Consider the following 23,611-nt stretch of genomic DNA (forward strand, 5'->3'; position numbering starts at 1 on the left):
AGTAATATTTGTTGTTTTTTTTACCGGAAATCTAAATTATTGAAGAGTAATATTTGTTGTTTTTTTTTTACTGAAAATCTAAATTATTGAAGAGTAATATTTGTTGTTTTTTTTTACCGAAAATCTAAATTATTGAAGAGTAATATTTGTTGTTTTTTTTTTACCGGAAATCTAAATTATTGAAGAGTAATATTTGTTGTTTTTTTACTGAAAATCTAAATTATTGAAGAGTAATATTTGTTGTTTTTTTTTTACCGGAAATCTAAATTATTGAAGAGTAATATTTGTTGTTTTTTTTACCGAAAATCTAAATTATTGAAGAGTAATATTTGTTGTTTTTTTACCGAAAATCTAAATTATTGAAGAGTAATATTTGTTGTCTTTTTTTACCGGAAATCTAAATTATTGAAGAGTAATATTTGTTGCTTATTTTACTGAAAATCTTAATTATTGAAGAGTAATATTTGTTGTGTATTTTTTTTCTGTTTGCATACAGCTTTTGTTATTTTTGTCCCTTTTTGTACAATAATTATTTTCCATGAGTCATTATAAACAACAAGAGACAAAATAAATAATTTCCATAAAAGATGATGTAACATTCATGCAATTTCATAAGCTCTATCCCTTAAGTTTTAACCAATTAATATTTGAGAAATTTATTCACGAGAAAAACTCATAGAAAAGAAGAATTTCCCGAAATCTAAGGAATTCGTACATATTTACTGAACTTTGCGAATCTTTATATTAAAGCAATATTTCATATTCCTACTGTTTTTCATGTATGTGATGATGATGATGATGATGATGATGATGATGATGATTGCTGCATCATTCCAAATGATCGCCGTCATAATGAGTTCTCTCCATCTTGTCGCTACCACCATCGATTTGTACATCTTGAACCAGATGTGACATACAAATTGAGCAATTTCCACTGAGTTGACTTCCTCTGAAGGCTGAAGGTTATTCTTATGAACAATCATATAACTTCTTAAACCAGTAGTAGACTTGAAAACTTCGCTGCATATTAAACAGATTGTTTGGTTCGGACTAATAGGTACAATGTTGACCTGAACAAGAGTTTTGTGCGACTTAAGGTGGTTGACGTAGCCAGCTTTTGACAGAAGCACTCGTTCACAAGTGTCGCATTTCCAGCTCTGTGTCATGGTTAAGACCATCAATTAAACCTTTACGAAGCTCTCGCTTCAAGTTGATGTGAGACTGTTTTCTTTTCTCTAGAGCATCACAAATTTCATGTACAAGTTTTCACTACAATCTTTATAACATGGCTATATTTCATATTCCTACAATATATATATATATATATATATATATATATATATATATATATAAAGAGAGAGAGAGAGAGAGAGAGAGAGAGAGAGAGAGAGAGAGGAAGAGACAGACAGACAAAGAGAGAGAGAGAGAGACGGGGGAGGAGAAAGAGAATAGAAAATACTTGGACGTACCAAATTGGTAAAAGGGAAAATTATTTCCAACTCACATTTAGGTAAAAATGCACTTTTGTATAAATAATTGAATTCATTCAAAACGTATCGCAAAAGCAAATAAATAACATCTACGTAAATCGCGATATATCCAAATAGTCGTGCGAGATGGTCCAGTGGTAGGAATTAAGGCTTCTATCGATGGGGGTCATGATTTCGAATCTCGCTAGATTCAGCCACTCTGATGAGTCGTAAACGACGAAACACGTGTCAGTGGATAATTATACTTTAAAAACAATATATATATGCATACTTTTTATGATTAGGCGATCTATCATATTCCAACAATACGACTATTGTTCATAATTACAATATTCAATACATATGCAATAAACATTCGTGATATGTGTCCATCAAAAGAAAGGATGCAAGTTCTCGTGTTAGTCGTTGTAGAAAAAAGTCCACAGAGGAATGTCAAGGAAAATATATGAAGAAGTAATAAGAAGGATTTTAGAAAAGAGGAGTAAATAAAACCTAGTCAGAGATAGATTAGTTTAGTGGCTAGTTTTTAAAAGCCGGTCATGCTGGCATATAAAACCGACATTAAACCGAATATGATGATAATAATGACAATGTTATTTTACAAATAAATAACTTTCTTGGTGAATCACTACAACGCTACCGAACAGGCTATTATCATTCAGTTCATATCATTAATTATATATGAAAGAATTTTACATTGAATGACTAGAAAGAGAATAAATAAAGAAATACTCATTGCTTATAATGTTGTGTTTATTTCTTTGCTAAACACGGACTCAATATGTAATATAAACGCTAAAGTTATGATAGAGAATCTCAGCGAAGCCATGAATGTTTAAGAGCGTTTTATGCAAGATGAATCTCTTGCTTGTGAAGAATCAATTAAATTGACAGGATTCCTTTTTTATCCTCAGCCACATTTCCCTTGTCATTCTCGATGGCAAAATGATTTCTATGCAAAGCAAATGGTCCCCAAACGCATATCAAACTGCGGCTCAAATTGTTCATGAAATCAATGATTTCATGGCTAATTGACCGTGAGATCTGCATATCTATATCCGTCTTCGTTGGAAATGATTCAGTTATTTTCTGCACTAGATTTTTTGCACATATTTCCGTGATATTTACTTTCTCAAGGGCATTAAAACAAATCAACTGCCCCAAAAATGATATATTAACTAAAAGAGACCATTAAAAATGTATGTGTTATCTGTTTCTTGTTAGAACAAGTATTGCTTGAAAAGAAAACGAGCTTTAAAACGGAGAACTTTACTCATTCATATTTCAATGAAACTTTAGTTTTTGCATACACATATATTTATTATTATTATTATCTTTATTATAATCATTAATATTATTATTATTATTATTATTGTTATTATTGTTGTTGTTGTCGTTATTATTATCATTATTATTATTATTATTATTGTTGTTGTTGTTGTTGTAGTCGTAATCATTATTATTATTATTATTATTATTATCATTATTATCATTATTATTATTGAAAATCACACTATGCATTAATTTGCTCGACTATCAATACCTGAGATTTCATGAAAACAGTGGAAATACTACCCATTGAGTACAAGAATCCTACGTATAGATGGTCTCTAGACGATATTTTTTACAGTGTATATTTTGTAGCTCTCTACTGAATCAGAGGTAAAAACAGACTACTACCAGTGCAAAAAAATATGGTAATTGAAATAAATTATCAGATATCTTTATATAAAGTTTGGTATGTTTTAGATACGTGTCTATATTTTTTTTTCTCGGGAGAATTCACTCTTAAACTAATTCGCCTATCGTTAAGAAGTTTGGAGCACATCTACTAGGCGTGATAGTGTTTAATGTGGGTTATATTTAGTTTAATTTAGTTTTATGCAAAAGAACCAAACAGGAGGGTCTAAGGTCTTAATAAAAATTCATACTTCTGGTATTTGTCAAATTTTAAAGTATTAGACATCAACTAATATAAAAAATTCTTTAAATTTCAGTTTCTTTGAAAATGTTTTAAAGAGATATAATATAGGCATAAACTTTAATTTAAAAATTCAGATATTTTATTTTTGCATTGGAGTTTATTCATAATCGTTACATAAAAATTAAGCAAAATTCCTGAATTTCATTTGTTTCTTAAACCCCGTTAAACTTACACCATAAATCATGTTGCTAGCATAAAAATCAGGCAATGAATTTTAATCAAAATTGGATAATGATTTAAGCTTCAGTAGCATTATATCTTGGTTTTAATCTTCAAAAGGAGACATTAAAATGGTGCAAAATATTTTGTTCCGAGGAAAATAATTTTACTCGTCGTGCGATGGGTATTCTTCTGGTATGAATACAAACACACACACACACACACACACACACACACACACACACACATACATATACATACATATATACAATAATATTTATAAAATAAATATTAATAATGATTTCTAAACCTACAGACACAGGTGTTTCGAACTTTCGTTTTCATCAATGTAGGAAATGATAATTACTGTCATTTGGGGAATTCGAACCTAATCAAAAAGTCACATTGATTTTGTAGGCTGGTAATATCTTAATTAGTTACCTTAATAGTTACCTTAATATTCCTCCAATTATCCCCTTAGATGTCACATTGAAATCTTTGCAACCCAGCTCTCTAGCCCTTCTTCTAATGAGAAGTATTGGCTTCGAAATACTTTGGAGTAAAGAGCATATAACCCTCTCCCAATTATAGCTTTTCCTTATTAAGAGCATAGAACAGCCTAATTATAGCTTTTTCTTATTACATTGACAAATAAATCTGTGTATACCAATATATAATGTAACTATGATATATATATATATAATAAGAAAAAGCTATAATTAGGCTATAAATATATATATATATATATATATATATATATATATATATATATATATATATATATATAAACAGAGAGAGATATGCATGTTTTATTCATTAATCAGGCTCAATATGAATGGAAAGGCACGCTTGTGCTTTTAATGATTTTATGCGATTTTAATCGTCTTTTCAATAAAATTTACCAACGCAATTTTAAAGTAATCATTGGCCTGAAGACGACTCATGGAAGTTGAAAACGTTCGTGATTACGACAAATTTCTTTTTACACTTGATGTATTGCAAGAAAAATAAACGGGAATTATCCCTGCTCTTCAATAAAACATGCATTAAAGAAAAATGCTGCCCATATATATACACACACACATATATATATATATATATATATATATATATATATATATATATATATATATATATATATATATATATACATATATAACTACTTAATTTACTCACATAAAATTAATATACGGAAATATAGATTTATGCGTAAACTTTAAGTAATTACTTCAAAAGTGCTCAATACATAGGTAGAGCTAGTTAGCAAGTTATAAAATGTATATAGCGCTACACTGAATATTCCGTGTTTCATCCACTCTAGGATTCTTCAGGCTTATGCGCGAATTCTGTGGTTGTTTGTCGTTTTTATATGCGCATCTTCTATTGAAATTTTAGTTAGCCAATCAGTTTGCTGGTATCAACCGTGCCCTTCCTATCAGCCAATGAGAATGCATTTATCGGACAAATATATATATATATTAATATATATTTATATATTAATATATATATATATATGTGTGCATATATATATATATATATATATATATATATATATATATATATATATATATATAATGAAATTAAAGAAGATGGAGTGTTTACCTGATATAAGCAATGGTAAACTTCAATCTAATATAAATACCAGTATTTATATATAGATATTTCAATCCCAACCAATTAAAAAAAGCTCAATGCACACATAATAGAAAGTAGAGCTTATTATAAGAGAAAAGAAATTAAAACTGTATCTGAATAAGGACTTTGAAAATTGTTTTCTGGCATATTAAGTCGAACAATAAATTTAATTGTTAATTTCAGCTCATACTTTTAATTTCTTTTCTCTAATATATATATATATATATATATATATATATATATATATATATATATATATATATATATATATATATACTAGCAAAAGTACCCGTCGTTGACTGGGTTCAAAAACAGCCCACAGAAAATGGACTCTGATTTATGAAAGTATGATAGGTTATGAAAAGGAAGAGTTGTAAAGAGATAGCTTCGAATTTGTGGGTATCAAAACCAAAGCAAAATAGGATGAAAGTAAAAATAAAATAGATAAACCCCATAATTCATACCTGTTCACACTGAAACACTTATCACAATATTTTGTGGATCTATATTAAAAGACCTTTTTAAACTTTGTGACATATTTCCATTTTATGGAGGTCAGGTGCGAAATAACACCCCATAATTTTATTATACCGTATTTCTTCAAGCTGAAACATAATTACCAAAGTATACTTACGCAGATAGATATGAAAAGTCTTTATTAAAGTTTGTGCCTATTTCCATTCTATGGAGGCCAGGCGCGAACGCAGACCCCACAATTCTATTATACCATCCCTATTTAAGTTAAAACATACTTAGCAAAGTATTCTTATGTACATCTATATAAAAAAAAACACTTGCAAACGTTTTTTTTTAATTTTAAAATTTTTTATTTCCATACTTCTGTGGACCAGGCGCGAACACAAACCCCACTATTTTAATGAACCACCGTTCTGCCAGATCAAACATACCCATTCCTGTGTCTCGATACATCTTCTATCATTATATGTAATCCGTTTTTTTAAATAGTCAACCATATAGGAGCCTATTCGTGACCAGACACACACACACACACACACACACACACACACACACACACACACACGCACACGCACACACACACACACGCACAGACATTCAGCTTTATATTATAGATATATTCTCATTCAATGTTTCATCCCTTTTATATATTTCGTATCCGTTATATGTTTAGGTAAGTTGGTTTACCTTCATCTGGTTACTAACTGTAACCAAAGGCATCTAAAAAGGTTCAGGAGGGTGAATTATGGTGGATAATTTGCAAAAAGAATCAAACTGAAAACAATGACATTAAACATATGAATAACAACAATATCTCATTAGATGTAATTATTATAAAAAATATATTGTTGCTATCATTTATTATAACAAATAAATATTATATTAGATGCAGTTGTCACCTGTTGTGTAGATTTAACGCTTTGTGCAATCTGCTTGCGTTTCGGATGAGAAGATAGCATGAGCCAGGAAATGCATATAACAGGTAAACAATCAATCATGACAAGTTATGACAATTAATGTGTTATAATTAATATATACACATGCATGAACGAAGTAAACAAACATCCTTATTTAGGACATTCGTTGTACGAAGAGAAATGATATGAGACTGACATGATGGATGCATAATTTGCGCCTTGAAGACAGATGACGTCAGAAGAAGATTAAATATGGACAGCACGAACATAAGGGATAAGTAATGATCAATTGTAAGTGACAATCTTCTGGATGCTGATCGTTCAATATGTATATCATTACGCAAACATTCAATATAAACTTATCTGTTTCAAAGCTACGATTCCAATCGGTTGTTGGGGATTTGTTAACCAAAAGTAATAGAAGAATTTGATATAAAAATCTTCCTGCTAGTTTAAACATATATAGCATCAATTCATGGAACCAACCTAAAAGCTGTGGACAAATTCACTCATTTGAACAGTATTCTGTCAAGGGCAGTACACATAGACGGCAAAGTTGATTGCAGGATAGCCAACGCTAGTGCTGTCTTTGGATGTATCAGAATCACCGTGTGGGAGCATGGAGGAATTCGGCTGCAGACAAAACTCCAAGTATACCGAGCTGTGACTCTTACCATCCTCATATATGCTTGTAAAACTTGGACTGTATATGCCTGACATGCTGAGAAACTGAATAATTTCTCTATAACCTGCCTCCGTAGATTGTTAAAAATCAAGAGGCAAGACAAGATACCAGACACTAAGGTTCTAGCCCGGTCAAACCCTCCATCAGTACACACCATGTTACAGCAGTGCCAGGTGCATTGGGCAGGTCATACATGCTGTATGCCTGATTCGTCTCCCAAAACAGCTCCTTTATGGTGAACTGTCCCAAGAAAAAAGATCCACAGAAGGACAGCGGAAACGGTTCAAGGACAATCTAATGGTCTTCCTAAAACAGCTCTTTGTTTCTAAATAAACAAATGGAGTACTTTAAAAGTGATGGTCAATGTTTTGCATAAAGACATTGGGACATGATTTACGAGTGCCGATCCAGTTCATTTGGCAGAAAAAAAACTGACGACTATCAAGTTTTAGGTTTGATCCCTAGTTATGAATGAGTGCCAGTCTAGGTGCAGTGAAGAGTTCTGATAAAGCGAAACAGTCTGTGTATGACTACATATATATATATATATATATATATATATATATATATATATATATATATATATATATATATGTACAGTTTAAGTTTTACAAGATTGATACAAGACTGCTAAACACCGAAATAGAGCAAGGTATACTCTTTATTTGTTTTTGCATAAGCAGTAACATGTTGCTACACAGTCATGAGCATGTTTCGGTCAGCTAGTTAACAGTAACGGCGACACAGTTTATCCGAAAGCAAAGTTTGCAAGATTCACAGATTGCAAACTTTGATTTCATATAAGCTGTATCACCTGAAGAAGTCTCTAGTTATTGATATACTGGGAAAATACCTGTTGAGGGACAAGCAGAATTTATTCCTACAAACCTAAACATTGAATCACTGTGTTTACAACCCCTTACGAAAATTACAAGTGAGATATAATAATAATAATAATAATAATAATAATAATAATAATAATGATAATAATAATAATAATAATAATAATAATAATGATAATAATAATAATAAGTTTTATGTCTAGAATTCTTATTCTAATTTTGTTCAAATTCCATATGATTTTGATTTTAGTAAATTTTAACCTTAATGGGTCTTTAAATGAAATTTAAATTTGAGGAATCTTGCTTAATTTATGCCCAATAACTATAGATCAAATTCCATACGGATCTGGTATATTTCAATTTTCAAATGGGATTCTATGCCTATACTATACCCCCTAAAACATTTTAAACTATCCCAAAGAAATTGAAATTTCGAGAATATTTTTTATCTGATGTGTTAACATTTCACAAAAATCGGATGTATTAGATTTTCGTGAAGGACCCTTACTCTTCTTTTGCTCTCCTCACCTAAAAATAAATTAAAACAAATATAGCACACATTGCTCACCCTTACTCCCAGTAGTTATATTTGAAAATGTATAATGTTCAGTTAATTAATTTAAACCTGTTCCTTTTACATGTAAATATATAAACATATAGACATAAACTTTATATAGAGGTCTATAAGATTCCTTATTTCTGGTAAACTAAATATAGCACACATTGTCCACCCTTACTCCCATTAGTTGTGTTTGAAAATGTATAATGTTCGGTTAATTAGTTTAAACGTGTTCCTTTTACATGTAAATATATAAGTATATAACCATAAACTTTATATAGAAATATATAAAATATCTTATTTTCTTATTTCTGGTAAGAAAGGAAATGTTTGGTGGATGATTTTACTTTCTAAGTGCTTTTTATTAAAGTATTTTAATGATTTCTACAAATTTACTTTTGATATCTTTGTTCAGTTTATACTTCAGAGATTATTTTGATGTGCAGTTGACCCTCCCGTCTTTACATTGAAAAACTAATTGTGTGATGTACTCAAACCAGAAATTGTGGATAAAGAGATAGCGTAAACTATTTGATGATGAAACACAGTGACTAATCAACTGCTTAAACAAAAGCAACAATCATTAATGCCAATTAGACAATAATACAGCATAATTATTTCCTTGATTTGATTGTTAAATTTAAATTTTTAAGATGACGAGATTAATAAGTAAATTGCAGAATCTATGATTGCACAAAGAAAAACAAGATTAATTCATAATTTATCGCTCCTGATGATCCTGTATTAGGCAGGATAAAGGGATATATCTGGGTTAGCTGAGACAATGTTTAGTGTGAGTCTTGCCATTTTAGTACAATGACAAATTAATATCTTTAAAAATGACCCTCTGTCACAACTTGCTTTTAAAGTGTGGTGAATGAATACTGATAAGTAATTTTTTTTACATGGGGATCACCACTTATCAAGGCCCGGAAGTCACTCGCGGATAAGGGTTATTTTGTGTACAATAATCAATGGGATAATATCGTAGTAATATTTGGTGCTGGAAGTAAAATATAAAAGCTACCAGCAGGAGTCATGGAAAGTCGATGTTTGTACCTGTTACCCGATATATATATATATATATATATATATATATATATATATATATATATATATATATATATATATACTGCTGTCGTCTTTATAAAGTTTCATTCGATTAAAGTCCGACGCCAATGCAGACACCACAGTATTATGTTCTACCTTAGCTCCACTAAAACATAATTATTTAAGTACTTTGCTTTATGTAGTTTCTGAATATATCTAAATACGGAGGTCTATCTCCAAACTCTTGTGGGAGTTTGTGACATATTTCCATTTCATTGATGTCCGGTATGAACATAGATCCCACAATAATATTGTACTATCCTTGGACAGAACAGATACTACAGTTTGACTCTAGCTCGAAGTCCAAGAAAGTATATTTTAATAAGAGTTTCATGTTCGGATTAACAATAACACCAGGGAAATGATGGTGCCCCGATGGTTAATGACACTGACTAACGACCCTGGTGTGCCAAGTTCGAATCCAGTTCATTCCACAGAAACATTTTCACGTACGGACGTTGGCAACCTTCATGTGGTCCGTCTTGTAAGTATCTAATATCGTCTAGATAGAATCCTAAACATAAAGATATTTGAGAAACGAACGCCAACAAAATCATTATGAACAAACATACTAACAGTGACATCAGATTATTTTAATCACTTTTTTTTTACACCTCGCTATAAATTAACAAAAAAAATTGCTCACTAAAAATTGGTAACCACTTACTTTCAAACATTATACAACCGTCGGATATGGTTTGGAAACAAAAGTTGATTAAACAACTTTTACATGAAGCACACGTCCAAAACAAACAAAAAAAATCATTTTGCAAGAAATTTTCCAAAATATTAAAATAGATCAAGAGAACAATATAAAAACTCAGATGAAAGAGAAAGCTCTCAAATCACTCTCACATTTCAATACCCCCATGCTGAGACGCACATCTCATATTCAAACAGCTAATACAAAATTAAACTAACCTTGTGTCACGTCCATGCTGTCGAGGGTCGTTGGTAAATACCAACAAGAAAAAATATACACTTTTATTGATAAATATTCTTCTAGCTTTGTGGAAGCATGCAGATGATAGTCACTCAATGTTTTTTTGTTTAATGATATTAACAACTCATCCTAAAAAAACAGTCTTGTTTTAAATTTCTATTTTGTGAGAAGGCAGCTACAGATATTAAAATTCCATTTTTCTTTAAAAGATAGCGACTCTACTCCTTTGGTTCAGTATAAATTTTGAGAGGCTGATTAATTACCTACTGGTGTGAAGGTTCGACACAGGGTCAAGTGGGATTATAAAGAGCCAGCGCAATAGATGAAGTGTACTCTAGCCATCCAAAATGCATGAGCAGCCCCCCCCCGGTCGCGGTAGTCTGACCACTTCTCAAAATAAAAGAAGATAAAGCCTGGGAGAGTGAACCTCCTAGAAGTGAACAGAACCATACGTCAGCCTGATAGTAGCGTCAACCTGATAGAAGCAACACCATTATTTCAGACTCATTGACGAGGACATATCCGCGACTTTTATGAGTACCACATAGTCAGACAATGCTGAAAAGATTGAAGCAATTTTTAAAATTGACCTAACCATTGCAATGTAATTAGTCCATTCCACACTGGTGCAAACTCCTCTGTCATCAGTATTAGTAGACAGCTTAGATGACAGACAAATTGGAACATTATTATCTTCAGTTATTCTTGTCTTAAATATCGATCTAAGAAAGAAAGACATTTCTAAACACCGATCTTGTAATGTCTATCAAAATTAATCTAATTTCTAAGTATTCAGATGACGGTGAAAAGTCATACGCGCACTTACATACACATAGCCGCAGGTCCCTTATATACAAACTAAAAGAGTGCACAGATAAAATTAATTCAACTGAACAGAACGGTTTGTACCAATTGTACCGTCTCGCTGAATCCACTGTGAAAAAATTTCCCCCACTCTATATCTGTGCCTAAATCAAAACGCGGATTCCATGAACAAAGCTTCTTTCTTAGAACTGCACGCCTGTGGAACTCTGTTCCGTCTGCCTGCTTCCCTCCGGACTACAACTTGGATGTCTTCAAGTCCAATGTTAACAAATTCCTAATGAACCGCCCCCTTAAGTAAACACTTCAGCAAATCTCCTCACTAACGTAATGTACTTGCAATAACCCTTATCCCTGAGTGGCTTCCGGGCCTTGATAAGTGGTGATCACTGTGTAAAAAAAAAAAAAACAAAAAAAAAAAAACTTGTGTATTTACAAAGATTAAAATCAACATATGATATTTAATCTAATGTTTAAAATTTTTATTGCAATTTTCATCAAAATCCACAATATGGCTATTATTCTAAAAAATGCTTATATTAATTATTAGGCTTAATTAATTTTTAGGCTTAAGCTAAAGGGATCTTTAAAAGAAATTGAAATTCAAGGAAACTTGCTTAACTGGTGTCTAATGACTAAAGATCAAATTCAGTGCCAATCTGAAATATTTGAATTTTCAAATGAGAGGCTGTGCCCGTAATAAATCCACTAAAACCCTTTCAAATACTCAACAAAACTGAAATTTGGGGAATAGTCATTAATTGGTATTAAATATCTTTGGTTAATTTTTCACAAAAATCGGAGGTATCTGAATTTTCAAGAATAGCTTCCACCTCCTCTTTGCTCCTTTTAATTAAACTAAAGAGAGAACTTTACTAGTCCTTTAACCTAGCAGCTGTGTTCCAAAATTAAAAATGATAAGTAAATTACTTAAGGAGTGAGTCCTACCCGTACAAATATATACGAACACACACATACATACATATGTACATACGTATATACATACATATATATGCATACATGTGTGTATGTATTTACCTAACTTTATATAAATAGATGGATATACATAGATATAAAAATAGGAGAACTTTTTCTACAACACATTCCTACTTCGTGATTGTTTTTAACTTGCGTCATATAACAGCGTTATTAAAAATCAATAACCTTTTTAATGTAAAAGCATATACGAATAATATGTAATTGATTAAATGATATTTTTACATATTCACAGAAATATATTATTTTATGAATATACGAGTAGAAGCAGACACTTTTTTCTGCATAGTGATCATGACAATTTGTCTTTGATAAATCGTATACAATGAATCGTTAATATGTTTTGATATCAAACGATCATAAAAACTCTGAGATACTGCGAAGAAGACAAACCAAAGTAAAAAAAATATCTGATGGGTATTTAGTATCCTAATCAACAAAATCATATTCATAACGTTTACATGCTGGCATATGTTGGACAGCTTAAAGTAATTCACTTCAAAACTAACCTACTTTTTAGTTTTTTTTTTTTTCACAGGCATCACCACATTATCAAGGCCAAGAGGCCACTCAAGGTTAAGGGTTAAAGAGTGTACAGTAGAAATTGGACAATATAGTAATCATTAGTAATGAAAATTCGGTAAATATGTTAACTTATATGGAACGGCTCATCAAGAACTTATTTACGTTATACTTGAAGCCAACCATATTGTAGTCAGCCGGAAAGCAGGAAAACGGAAGACAATTCCACAGTGCAGTTCTAAGAAAGAAGCTTTGTTCATGGAATCTACGTTTAGATTTAGGCACAGATAACGAGTGGGTGGAATTATTGATAGTGTTTTCAGCTAGACGAGTGTTTCTTGTGAAAGTTTGGCGAGGGGGGACCATAGACTGAAGCTCAGTCGAACACTTTCCATGAAAATAACGATAAAGCAGAGACAAACTCGCAACATCTCTTCTGTGAGATAGAGGTTGCAGGGAAGAGAAAAGGACATCTCCCACGAGGCTACGAAGTCTATTTTGAACTCTATCAAGGCAGGACAAGTCCTTTCTAGCAGCTCCTGCCCAGATGTGGCAACAGTATTCCATCCTTGGATGTACCTGGTTCTTATATAGATAGAGAATTGCATCAGCAGTTAGGTCTTTATGTATCCCTATTTCTCTCTAGTCCATTCTCATAAATTCCTTACATGTTTCCCTGGTCTATGTAGGGATGCAGAGAATTCAGTTGGAGGAGTCGGCTCAACCGCCTCATGGTGAATGCCGACACAACCACAAGAAATTGTTTTCTTTTTGACATCACCATTTGCGCATGTTTGTTATTCCTCTGAGGACTGAGGTCAGCTTCATTACCTACAATATAAGTTCAACTGAACCTGCTACGTCAGCTCTTTTACATCTACTAATCCAAGAACTCTCATCTATTCTATGAATGTGGCTGCAAAATCGAACACATGTTTCTTTACACTGATCAGATTTAATCCTTCTCTAAGATTATCAACTCTAAGCCTGTCATTAACACACATTTGCACACCCATTGTATCATTACCCTCTATTTTCTTTCCATGCTACGCATATCCTCAACCTCACTGGATAGGTTTCACTTTCATTCATTATCACACCATGTACTCATGTCTTATAGACACTTCCCTTGGTCTACAGCAGAAACTCTATGCTGGTTAGTAATGGTACGAGTTCTCTTAACTTTTGTAATCAGCTTATAACCTGCTCCACCCTTTGCTCCAATGGCATCATCAACATAACAAAACTTCTCAACAACTTTAATAGCTTCACTATACAGATATACTTTCTCTACATCTGAGTTCTCATACATCCCATTGGTTTACAGGGTGGAACGATAAATTTGTCGCCTTAAAGAAAACAAATATACAACTTTATTTTAAAACTTTTATTGAAAAAATCAATTTCGGTAACTTAATTATGTAGTAGAACTGATATTTATTCAATGTAGGCGCCTTAAGCCTCAATAACTGGCTTAATACAGATCCAGAACTGGGAGCATGCCTTTTCAACAAATGCTGGAGGGAACTCGGTAGATGGTAGTAATCAACCTGGCTTCCATATTGTGGGAAGTTATGTTGGTGACGTTCACGACATATGACCAAACAAAGAAGTCTAGCGGGTTCAGGTTGGGGGAGGAGGAGGGGGCTAGTGAGAGAAAGGTACAGTCGTGGCACTTCTTCTGAAGCCAAGCCTGGGTCTCTTTGGACTTGTGAGCTGGCGCCAAGTCTTACTGCCACATCCTGGGTCTGCCAGCGGCTACCTGATTGCACTAGAGGATCACCACACTCTTCAGCACATCCAGGTACACTTTGGTGTTGACTTTCAAGCCGACCTCGAAGATGTGAGGAGGCATGATGTGGCCCTCACTTGAAGCCATACCAAAGACCATAACCTTGGCTGGAAACTTTGTTGAACTGTGCCTTAAAGCGTTGAACCATCCAGATTTGCATTTTGAGGACGCTGGCAATGGTCCTGTTGTATCAACTTGGATTAGTATTGAGCATGAGTTGTATAATGGCGCATCTTAGATCTCGCTCGTTGATCATTGTGTCACTTTAAACTATGATAGAAGGCTCCTATTGCTTTAGGGAGTTTTACACAATTGGCCAACTAGTAGATGGTCTGCAACAAAAAAAAAAACCAGGTTTCACTAAACTGAAATGGAACCATGTTGTCTTTTTTAGGGCGACCATTTTATCGTTCTACTTGCTTACACTTATTGCACAAAAACTTGTTATCCTTTCCCAACTTATTGATGGCAGGCATAGCAATTGTGGATTACGTACAAATAAAAATAGATAAGAGTTGACGAAAATATATTTGAAAATTAACAAGTATTAAATATTCATATTTGAACGAAAGTCTGCATTGATTTTATATGGAAATCCCATTCTTCTTTAAAGCGTTATTTTATGTTTCATATTTATTGAGAAAATTTTTTTTTGGTTTTTAATATTTGCTCAGAAAAAAAAAATGAAACATCTCATGAAATAAATGCTCTGTTCAGTTGTCATCCAATTTAATGTAAAACGAATAAAAAAGAAATGATTACAAAAAAAAAAGCAAACCTTTACTTGAAGAGATATCATTTTTGAGAGAGCAAAAAATAAAAATGATAGAAGAAATTGTGATCAAGAAAATTAAAAGAAAACCTTGTGAGGAAATTGTTCAAACTATTTTGTACAATAACAGCAGATCTTTTTTTTTTTTTTCATTTTTTTGAAGAGGTGAAATATTTTAGTTTGATTAAATTTTTTAAATATGCTTCGTTTTCTTTTGTCTTTTGTTCCCCCAAGAATTTCATCTTGAAATTGCTAAGTGGCTTTTTTCTTTCTCTTTCCATTGTAACTGTTGGACAGGAAAAGAAAGAGTGTCTATAGAATGTGTTAATATGGAAATGTATATCTGTCTGTTTGGTTTAGTTGGCCTTTTTATAGTATATATATATATATATATATATATATATATATATATATATATATATATATATATATATATATATATATATATATATATATATATTACGAGCCATTTAATATCAAAACTCAATACTTATTGGCAACGTATCATTGTATATTAAGTAGTTGCATAGTGGTGGATACATTTTCGAATATAAATATTAATTAAAATATATTAAACAATTTGTTCTATATAATTAATCGTTCACATTACTACTATTTCCATAATTGAGAAGAAATCGTGATCGGAAGTCATATATTTCCCAACAAAAAATATATAAATGTTCTTAAAAATTCAAACAGTTTTCGACTCAGCCTTTTCTATCTCATATTCTGCAAAACTATCTCTTAGGTTAATCATAAACTCCAGTATATCATAAAATCAGGTAGGAAATGACTGTTTGTTCAGTATCCAAATGACAATCCCAGCAATAAAGATTATCATCTTAGTCAGCTGTTCACTTTCATGTGTTGCCTACTGCTAATGATGAAAAGCTTTGCTGGTAATGCGAGTCTTTTGTTGATGCGGATCTATGGACCCTGGATGCTTTTTTGTATTAATTGGATGTTTGTCGTTATTTGTTTCTATCTGGAGGTGGCATGCTAGTTTGCTTATACACTTTTCGCTTCCTTTCAGAAGGGATGCTATGATTTTCTTCCCTGACCTTTGCTAATATGATTATATGGAGATCCTCTGCTCCATGCATTAAACGATGATTAAAGAAGCTGTCAGTAGATATGGCTAATATTTTGACATGATTAGTCTGTTGTCAAATGCGACCTCACATATCTATTAACGGCTTTGGCCATCAGTTTGTTATTTGCTTTCTAAAGCCTTAGCATTACCATCATCAAACTCAAGGATTGGACGGACGCATCTTATTTTACAATATTTGCCAATGAGTCACACCATTAAACTTCCATGTGAAATATCATTCACGTCGATCTGTCATACTTGTAATAATTTCAAAATATCTTATTTGTCCATCTAATAGCATGTTCTAACTCGGAATCCACGCGGAATACAATTAAACTAATTTTTTTTAATAAATAAATAAAGAAAGAATTCATATAAGGTCCTGTTATATTGTAGTCGCGTAAATGTCGGTTACGGTTAAGCTAATTGTCGTCCGCCATTGCATTTTGTTTTTCTTTTCTTTTTTAGTAACCCACGTGCGTTTCGAGGCAGCAAAAACACATTTATGAAACGGGCACGTCATAGCAGCATGCCGCGGTCTTCCATTATTCCTTGTAAATAAATCCATCTTAATATATCTCGCCTGTGCTTTCCCAAATCTTGCTGTCAAATGCTAAATTATAACAGACTTCAGTTTGATAAAGCAGTATAAGCTGTATCGCTTGACGAGGTCTCGTTACTAGTAACTAACTGCCTGAAACATGCTCATGACTGTTTAGCAACATATTATACTTATGTAAAAACAAATTAAGTATATATATATATGTGTGTGTGTGTGTGTGTGTGTGTGTGTGTGTGTGTGTGTGAAATGATATTGTATAAGTGTTTCTGTAAAATGTTTTAGCTAAAATTTCTAAGGAGGCATTAATAAAAACTAAGATAAGCTTATTTATTTGGTGTTCTATTTCATTTGTTTTATTATCTTCATTTGCTTCGCTTTGCTGTTCAACTTACTTACTTACAGGCTTATTGTTGTTTTTCGCAACAACAAAATGAAAAATTGCCATAAACTTTTATTCGACCAATTAGATTTTTTACAGCGAAATTCAGGGACATTAAGGAATACGTTTTATCCCCATTATTAGTAATTAATGGTTAGTTCTCAGCTCGGAATGAATCTCAACTGAAAGGCATGTGGTTCAAGAAAAAGTTAGATTAGATATATAGAATTTATCTTAAAAGTCATGTGTGGAAGGGTTAAGCGTTCTTTCGTTAGTAACTGTGTACTATGATGGTGAACTAATTATTTAATCCTAACGTTGGTCCATCACATACAAAGCCGGACTTTTGTTGTATAGATGACACGTAGCGGTAGTCCCGATATTTTTCTATTTTTTTTTCCTTGATTTTCTGTCATATTGTTTCTTGATTAAAATATCAGTTCTAAATAATAATGGTAGAAAATCATTTTGACTAAAACAACAGTTTTATCAGTTTTTTTCTTTACAGAATGCATGTATATAATACCCTCAACACATTTCCATGATGGAGACAGCTCTACAGAGGCTGCTTATTCTACACCACTTCTTTGCTTATTATAATCCCATGTAAAGTATGGTCTTTAACATTTTTACACATCCGTGTCTAATAGCAGTACAATTGCTTTCATCCAATAATGAGAGAAATAAATAGTTTTTGATTATGTAACTGCTTTTCGTCATCACCTTTAATTTATGCTTTTTAAACATCGCTTTGGAATAAAGAAAAAAAATTAAAGTGATCCTTATTTGTTTCTCTGCATGTGAATTTCTTTTCTTTGTTAAAATTAAAAACATAATGGAATCTAATAAGTTCTAAAAAAAAAAAAGGATTGCCAGCGTTCGCATGACTTCTTAAATTCCAACGAGTTCTCTTCAGTGTCAAACACTCTTTTCCCCAAAAAATTCGTTCTTCTTTACGTAGCTAATTCATTCATATGCAAATTAATGCATTATAATCACTCCCCATGACCTTGAAAGACCATTTCATATATAAATCCGTGTACAAATTGACACTTACATCTCTAGGGCTTCTTAAACGGCCAGACATAGCTGGCCCACTCTACACAATCACAGACATTGCTCACTCTACACCAACAGTCATAACTAGGGCTATGAAAACATCATATTATTTTCATTGTTTTTACTCTCGACTATATATCCGACACAGTCAGACACAATCAATCCAGGATCACATCACTCTACATAAAAACATATAAGATATCAATGGATATATACCTGAGAATCAAAACAAGGAAAAGAATATGCTGTTGTCATAACCCTCGTCATAACTGACTTTTTATACACAGCTGGATTAAACTTGCCCTTTGTATACGGCTAGACACAACTCGTCTACCATAAATGGTTACACACAACTAACCTTCTATACACAATTAGCTCTTCATACACGGCTAGACACAGCTAGTTCTCCGTACATGGTTAGACACAGCTTATCCTTCACATTTTTTTTTTTTACTTTCAAACGCAAACACTCGTATCGTAATTATCTTCTCCATAAAATGTTGAATCAAGTTTTCCAAAGGTTCAACTTGAATCATAAATTAATACTATACTCGTTATGATATGACGACACCAATTTTTCAAAAGTCCAACTCAAATAGCAATTTAATCCCTCCATTTCATGACAAAAAATTTCCAAAATATGACTCTCGAATGTTTACTTAAAATAATCCATAGTACGACGACAATTTTCACAAGATCCGTCTCTCAAATGCGTATCTAGAATTCTCCATAGCACGACAAATTTTCTTACAAAGCTCAACTCGAATACATCTTTACAATTTTCCATAATACGACGACAATATTTTTAAAGAATCCAGCTCTCGAATTCTTATTTAAATTCTTCATAACACGACAATTTTCAAAGTTCAGCTCTCGAATGATTATTCAAAATTCTTCCAGACATATACTGATACTATAAAAAAAAAAATTCGTCTCGGTCGCATTTACTTTACTTCTTCATACTGAAAATAGCTTGTAATCTAAAAAGATCTTATAAGAAGAAAAAAGATCTTATAAGAGGGGAAACAAGATATTATGAGAAAAAAAACTCTAAAAAGAAGAAAAAACTTATAAGAAGAAAAAAAGATCTTATAAGAAGAAAAAAATATTTTCAGAAGGAAAAAACTCTAAAAAGGAGATAAAAATCATAGGAAGAAAAAAAAGATCTTATAAGAAGAAAAATGATGTATAGCATTCGCACGACTTCTTAAATTCCAACATCTGCAGTACCAAACACTCAACCCCTCTTCTCCTAAATCCGTTCTTCTTAACGTAGCTAATTCATTCATACGCAAATTCATGCATTTAAACCACACATTAATTAATGTATTTCAAAGCTCAACTACTGCTAATAATTTCACTGCTCTCAATATTAATCGCCTATTAAAATTCCGTGCCTACAAAATACTAAATAAAACATTTAGCCTTACTATTTTCATCAAGTTATCTATTTAAAATCAAATGTGAAACCGATCTTTCTTTGCAATCACACAACCATGAAAACAAACACTTTATAGGCCACTGTTAAGAGCAGATATCTAGTAACTGTTCACTTTTAGAATCTAGATTACAAATAAGATGATATTTACTTTCTATATTATTATGGTTTCAGCCATGGATGACCTTGTGTGGAGATTACTAGTATTTATTTTCAGTGAAAATAAAAATTAATTTCATTCATTTAAATGGCGAAATGTCAGAGTCTGTCTACCCCGAACTTTTGATTAAAAAAAAAAACGCTGTTAGTCATTTTTTCCTTTCATTTCTTCTAAATATATATATATTTTTAAATCAAAGTATAGTTTTAACATTGTTTTTTTTTTCAATGTAGTAAAGACGCGTATTTGTATAGTTACTTTACGAAAAAGTCCAGGATTAATTGTAACAAAAACTTCTATTCTTTTCTTAATTCAATCTCAGTCATTCATAACTTAAAACAAAAACACTTAAAACAAAAGCAGCGGCAAATTGATATCCTTAACGTTCAAGGCCAATAATGAATACTAGCGAGACCTGTGGAAATTCCACAGCAGACTCTTTCATATTCCATAATATATTGATGTGGTATTCTGTGGATGTTCAGCGTAAATGGAGATGCTCTGATATTATTGTAGCTCTTTTGTTAGAACTGCAAATGTATTTATCTAAGCTAGCAGGGTCGCCTGGTGTAGCCCGGTCATAAAATACGCTTACATATGATATTTTAATTGATGCAGATTTCGTATATATTATTATAGAGTCAATTTTCTATCGATTCGTACATATTACAAAGTTGTTATTTAAAAAATAAAACAATATATTGATATGAGTTGGGCGCATCAGCTTGAATTGAAATCAAAACCAAAACTTATGAAGAAAAAAAATATATGTATATATTTATAACTTGAGTTCCTTCAGCTCTAATCGAAACTGAAACCAAAACTTATAAAGAAATCTTAGTAAAATTATTTATTACAAGAAATGGAAGGTCATAACTCTTAAACGACAGTCACTCGGAAGAAAAAATATGTAAGCGTGACACACAAAATAACACACACGCTATCGTATTGATCTATACTATAAATTTTGTTTGTGTGTATTGATATTCATATAAAAAAACTCTTCTTTCTATTTATTTAAAAAGAAAATACAACTTCGTAATATATGGCTGGTGGAATTGGATTTATCTGCAAAAGATTTAGCTAATTTGCATATTCTTTTAAACATTCGTTTTAATTAATTCTTGGGGAAAATCGATGCAAAAATGTGAAAATAGAAAAAAATGGAGTTTGCCAGGTGAAGGGCGAACGACGGCATTATGAATATGCATGTGTAACATAATAGCTATTGGTTCATGTTTTAAGTTTTAATTTTACAGCAAACATGTCTTCATAGCTTAGGCATTAACGTTAAAGGAAAAAGTAACTAATAAGCTAAACGTTTTGGTTTCGATTCTCAGTAGTGCCTCACGAGTCTTTTTTTTTTACTATTTAAATCATTACTACAATTTGGGTCCAATATAAGATAATAATAAATACAAAATCTGCATTAATCAAAATATCATATTTAAGAGTATTTTACGACCGAGTAATGCCAGGCGGTCTGCTAGTATATAAATAAGGTTAAGTAGAACAGACTGACCTATTGCAAATTAGTAATAGGAATGCAATTTTGTACTTTAAACTTGAATTAAAATGATCGACACAGAATAAAAATTGCAACAATTTGTTTTTGTTTTCTTGTGTTAGTCATGCTTCAAAGTTTCTCCTGAGTATATTTAAATAATAGCCTTCAATATTTTGCATCTGAATGGACATAATTCTCTAGTTCAGATTCTCACTATGATCATGAACCCCTGCCTCCATTTAACAAAATTGAAATATTTCTAAAGAAAAATTTTCTCAAACTATAAATAAATTTATCAATATTTCTTTTTGCCTTCATAGAAAATGTAAAAACCAAAAGAGAAATAATAAAACAACTGAAATAAGAATAACAGACGTGATTTAATGGATTATTTGAATTTATGTTATTTTTTATTTATTTTTTGTATTTTCTTTTTCATTTTTCTTTTTTTTTTGTTGGTCATGCTTCAACTTATCTAAGTTTTGAAAAAGCTTTTGTTTAGCTTTGTCATAAAAATTCTTTTTGGATAGCACGTCTGGCCATGACTTTGAAGTAAAGAATAAAAACTGGACTAAAAGAGATGCGAATTCAATGAACTGGAAACGAAAAGCAATCAATTTTCAATTTTGGTAACTTTAAATAAAACAACGAAGTGTCTTTAATTTCTGAATATCTATTTAAAAAATTGGAAGAAAAATCATTTTAAGGAAGCAATAATTGAACTGATTTATTTAAAAAGAAAATGCCATAGAATTCATTTTATAAGGATGATAAAAACGAATCTGTTTCTATCAAAGGTATTTCCTTCAGTAATGTTCCGTTGAGACAATATCATATTTTTACCAAATGTTCACAATATTGCAAGAAATTGCATTGAATTATTTTGATTAGTTGTAAAAGAATTTTTAGTGAAAATATTTAAAAACCATAATTATCTTTTTTAATAGTAGGGCTACCCGGCATTGGTAACGGAATTAGTAGTTTATTTTTTCCAATATCAATTGATTTTTTATTGTTATCACACACAAAATAATTCTTAATGTAAAAACTAAGACAACTAATTGAGGCAAAATTTAAAGAAAATATACGAGTTTGTAGCGGCGTTGTCTCTGGCCTTTGTAAGGCCATTTTGAACGACGATATTTTGGTATGGTCACGGACCATACCTACAATCAATATGAATTGGATATATTATGTTATGTTATTGCAAATGAAGAAAATGAAATCTATAAATTATAAATAATCATTCTACTGACCCTAGTGTTTCGTGTTTACGCAATCATCAGTGCAGGAGATGGCAATCAACGTTTGTCGAAGAACTCAAAACCCACCACAAAGTTACCTTCGACTTCATTAGCAAGGAACATAACCCAGGGTCACCATTCACCGCCACGAAATTAAGGGAAATTTTTTAACATTAATGAAGCTTAATGTTTATAAAAGAGATCTTAAACTGATCCAGTAACAGTTATGTATATTAAGATGGAAATAAATGAAATTCAGAGAATATTAGGGTCACCAGTTAGCAAGTGCTAACTAAAACATAAACAAAGTTCTGTAAATAAAAAATTGAGAAAGAAAAACGAAATTTTATAAGAAAACATTTAATATCTAAAATTTTATAAGAATATAAAAATTATTTGCAGTCATATAAAAGTTAACACTTACTTAAATAACAAATATGCAAGTAAAAATAAATGAATATATG

The sequence above is a fragment of the Euprymna scolopes genome, chromosome 4, assembly GCF_053919585.1.
Source record: "Euprymna scolopes isolate OS-2025 chromosome 4, ASM5391958v1, whole genome shotgun sequence".
Lineage (NCBI taxonomy): Eukaryota > Metazoa > Mollusca > Cephalopoda > Sepiida > Sepiolidae > Euprymna > Euprymna scolopes.